This window comes from Alosa sapidissima, chromosome 7 (genome assembly GCF_018492685.1).
Source record: "Alosa sapidissima isolate fAloSap1 chromosome 7, fAloSap1.pri, whole genome shotgun sequence".
In the NCBI taxonomy this organism is placed as follows: Eukaryota; Metazoa; Chordata; class Actinopteri; order Clupeiformes; family Clupeidae; genus Alosa; species Alosa sapidissima.
Window position 1 is genome coordinate 19952003 of NC_055963.1, and position 5352 is coordinate 19957354.

The following is a 5352-nucleotide window of genomic DNA, read 5'->3' on the forward strand; positions in this document are numbered from 1 at the left end:
AGTAAGGTTACCCTCACTGCTCCCTGAGTGCCGCTGTTGTTGCAGGCAGCTCACTGTGTCGGGATTAGTGTGCTTCACCTCACTGTGTGTTCGCTGAGTGTGTTTCACTAATTCACGGATTGGGATAAATGCAGAGACCAAATTTCCCTTGGGATCAAAAGAGTATTTATACTTATACTTATACTTACCTACTTACTCATACAATGCCTCCCTTCAGCAAGACGGATGTTCCAGTTCCTCCACTCCATAATCTCTATTAGTAATTCAGATTTTTTCTCCCCAAAATTCAGATTTTTTTAACAGTATTACACAATCTGAGCTCAGCAAAATTGTAACTCAGACCAGCTCCTCCTTAACATGTGCTCTAGACCCAGTCCCTACCAGATTCCTCAAGAACATATATGATAGTTTGGCTCAAGAACGTACTGTATATGATTGGCTAATCTTTTGATTGTGCCCCACAAGCAAAGCGGAGAAGCTGCTTTTATCCATTATACAGCTATGAAACACCCTGCCTCTGTACATCAAACAGGCAAATAAACATCTCTAAAAAAAGACCTAAAAACATAGCCTATGTACAGTATAGAGCTTTTAGTTAACTCATGTTTATCTTGTAACAAATTTTTTCACTATTTTCATTTCATTCATTATTTTACATTCTACTGCTTTTGATATCTCATTTTTACTGAAGTCTAAATCTCTGATGTTTTATTTACTGTTGTGTTTATTTATTTGTTTGTATTATTACAAACCCTTTTTTTCTTTTTGTGCGAAATGCTCAAAATGTAAAGCACTTTCAGCTGAATTCTGTGTATGAAAGATGATATTCAAATAAAGCGTATTATTATTATTATTATTATTATTATTATCAGGGATAAGATATTGCAGATGAATGGGGAGTCAATGAGCAGTGCATTGCAACACATTAAGCTGCATGCAAGACCAAGTTACTTTTAGTCTTTCCATGATATGAACACATTATGTAAGCTGCAGTGAACAGTGACAAAATCACACTGTGACACTGTTAACAACCGAGATGTAGTATGACTCACGTTTGCCAACAGGCAAAGAAATGCCTGATCTTCCATTCTTGGTATATTCACAAAATAAATGACATCTGGATTACATTGTTGTTTGACCGCATGCCCGGGTTGACGACCTCCGCCTGATTATCTCTGGATTAGTATAACGTTGCCCTTGAGAGCTGTACTCCACTGCAAGATTGAGTACTCACCCCTGAAGGACATGCAGAAAAGCAGTTGTACTCCTAAATGGTCACAGAACCTCATTTACAGGGTAAAAGACATACAGCCATTCATCATCTCCCTGCTTCATCTCAGTACATTTCCCATTCCCAATATTATGTTATCTAAATTATATGCCATTTTTTCCCTTGCCTCTGTAACAAACTATTTGTTTGTTCTGTGTGCATAACAATTTATTATTATTATGACCGCCGCACAGCAAACACATATATATATATATACATGTTCTCTATCTGAATGGTTGCGAGTCGCAGCTACTTTAACTTTTGTATCAAATTATGGTAGCGCATATTGAACGAAATACAGTCAAGGTGTATGTTTGTGCTGAACGGCATCGAACGTGATTCAGCCAATCATAATCAAGGACCACAACTATCCCTTTTAGAACACTCAATTTACAACTTTTTTAATTTACAATAATTTGCAACTCGGAACACTGTACCTATAGCTATCTTGACCCAATCCACCTGCAATAATCTGGACATCTTACCCATCTGCCTGAGCCACAGATCAACCTACAGAATGATCTGTGCATCAGTGTACAGAGGTAAATAATTCATCAACTACTGATCTTTAAAAGGGTACTGGACATTACAGAGAGGTAAGGGTCACCATAGACTGTTTGGGTGGAACGCTGTTGGAACAAGAAAATATTGTGACCACCAAATGTTGACTTGAGGGTGGTGCCAGTAGGATCATTACAACAACCTTTGGATGCACTCCCAAGTTTTGTGAAAATAGGTTTATAGTGGGTTCTGCAATTTAATAAAGTTCTATATCTCCAGAACCACTTAAGTTATTTTGAAATTAGATTCAAAGTGCAAAAGTTCAAAATTTAGATTTTGAAATTTGCAATCCGACCAAATTTGACACTTGACCAAATTTGCTCACATTTCCTAAAGTTTCTTTTCACTCACTCAACAAAGTGGCCACCAACAACAGCCAATCAAACAGCAGTCAAAACAATTTTGTGCCAACATCCTGTAATGTGGAGGTTCAAAGCGAATTAAATTTGACATGCTGCATCACTACTACTTTCTTTAAATGCACACCATTTAATACAAATGTAACATGCTGAATCACTGTCACAGTCTTTATATTCACACCACGTTGTACAATTCTTTCCATAGGGGGCGCTACAACTGTCACATTTCAATAGCTGCCTGAAAACCTATGATCATTGACTGCGGATGTGTTTTTGCATGTGAATCTGTGCACTACATCAGTCGATGGAAAGCATCTAGTGTGTAGACGCATGCATACACAGGCACACATAGGGACACTGGCAGTCCACACACACACATATTGACACACTCGCCCACACACACACACATGCACAGAGACACATATACACAAACACACACACAACCACTGCACACTAATTAGGTAAAAGGTGCACTTTTGACACTCCTGACATTGGGAGCGGTTCTTTCAGTGGTTTGTCTTTTATAACAAGCAGCAGAGGGTCTTCTGATTTAGCTTAATAATACCCCTAGACATTAAGACATCACAAAACAGTGCGTAATATGACCGCTGCATGATGGCAGAAATATAATTAAGCAATGTCATGCAAATGCTTGCTCCCTGGTCTGGCATATGGACTCTTCTGTCTCAAATCTATCAAGTCCAGGACATTGTCCATAAGGCCATCTGTTTTAATTTTACTATTGTTTACTTTGCCCTCATTAGATAAGTGCTGGAGTATGATCATGTCCTTCTGGCTGGAAATAGCAAAGGGCAGGAGGAGGTGCTAGAGAGAGCGCATCAGCGGGTACAACAGAAAACCAGGAAGTGATTGGACTTGGGACATGGCAAAACAGAAAAACACAAAAAAACATGACCTCTGGACAAGAGAAACCCTCGCTCTCGATGGACCAGGGACAGATTTTGACATTGTTAATAATTATACTATGTCAGATTATACATTGAAATCTGATTAACAGTTAGTGACTGCTTTCTCAGGTGGTTCAACTAACCCTGAGTTGAGCCAGATGGCCACTTTTTGTCTCCCAGTTTTGTGTTTCTATTTGACTTTAGCAGACTGCAAATGTTTCAAATGATGGCCATATCCTGAACTAGTGTTAAACATTTGTTTTATTTTATGTCTCATAATGGTATGAAGTAAAATACAACTCATCTTCCCCCACTCTCCCCGTAACATGCAATGTGTTCACGTTAACAAGATTAACATACTAACCCCATCTACTTCATGGACCCAATCAACCCATAAATGTTGGGGCACCATTTGTCTCATCACCTCCCCTCCTTCATTCCAGTCTGTTTATCAATTATGACCGACTCAGCCCTCCAAGGTTTAATATTTGGCTCATGGTTCACAGCCTTTGGGCTAGGCAGCCATGATGAAATGGTGGCGGTCTGTGGAGGAGCACAGCTTTCTGTGCAAATCAGATTTCTGCCAGGGGAAATAACCACTCGCGCATGCCACAGTAAACTGGAGATGAGCTTGGGCTCATTTAATGCAGCCCGGGACATGCGCTTAAAATCTTAAACTCTGCCTTCTGCACCATCGGCTTTATAGGCCTATCAAACAGCTATGGGGTTATTACCAGATGCACATCCTGCAGCCAGCAGACTGAGGTTTTCAATTTCTCCAGTTTCAGTGTCTTTTTCTCTTCCAGTCGATATAGCAAAGCTGCACTGACTGATGAAACACTCTGAGCTTTAGTAATCAATTGCTGTCATCAATCGCAGTTTGCCAAGTGGGGAAGAAGCACAGACTACATGAAAAGAAAAAAAAGGTGTTTGAGACCATTAAACCAATATTCTCTCAGAGCCCTCCCCCATAAAAACTCTGTGCAGGGTGAGTGTGTGAGTTTGCCTATTTTTGAGCTATAATAGTGTATACTGCTTAGATGTGTCTGATATGTGTGTTGCATTTCAATGTGATGATATATACTAGCGTCTTAAACCCCTACTGATGTTTGGTCATATTCGACAGCATTGGCAGAATCTACCTCCCACTGCCATTTATGATTCCAGCATGTTCTTACATGTTATTTTTGCATCCATGCTGGTTTCTCTGGCCTTTTCTCAGAGTGTGACAGAACACTGTGCCCTATTTTGCCGTACTGACATAACTGCCCTTTGGATTTCTGTAATATCATTACAATAAATACAAACACAACGTAGGTGTTCAATTTAGCCTCAAACTCAAAAAGAAATCAAGTAAACATTTCAACTAGCAGACATGAAAGCACATGTAAATTTGGAGGGATTATAGTCAACAAAACAGTGCAGCAATGGGGGGGGGGGGGAGGGCATGCAAAATGTATGTGTTGTTCATATTGCTTCTCTGGTCTATAATGGCTTTCCATCTACCTCTGGACCCTTAAATTGACTTTTGTTAACACAATCGTCAAAATGGCCTAATCATCTTTGCAGTCCTTTCACTGGCCATCCTTGACGGTGTGCTTCTATTTAAAATCCCCCAGCCCAGCAGCATAACCCCTGACTACACAAACATGATGTACATGCAGAAGTACAGTATAGCACAAGCCAAAGCCCTCCATCGTCAGGCCTCTAGGGCTGGCCCTTGGGTCAGTAAGGAGAGCTTTGGCCTCTGAGCTCAGCCTTGTCAGGCGGAGGGTAGGAAACAGCTGGAGATGGGGACCCCGGAGGATAGACCTGCGGCCAGCCGTGTGAACGGACTGGAGAGCTTTCACCCATTCTGAACCTGGCTGCTCCCTTAGGCCACCTGGGAGCCTCAGTCATCCACCATCCACCTGCCTGAAACATGGAATTAGTTTCACTCCAGCAACTCTGCATAGTGTTAACAGTATGTGTGTGGGTACAAAGGCAGTGAGACAGACAGATAAACAGATATGCCTGGTAAGTAGGGGGGCAGATAGATACCTCTGACTAAACATGATGAAGCTGTCAGCACACTCTAAGATGCAGAACTGACAGAAACGAACTGCAAAAGTTTGTGTTATCATCTACTTATGTACCTTTCTCTGATTGTTTTTTTTTTTTTGCACATCTACAGGGATGCGAAGAGCTCAAATCAAAGGCCTATCTGAGAACAATATTCCATCGCTTCAGTCTGTGCCTTATTTTTAGACTCTTG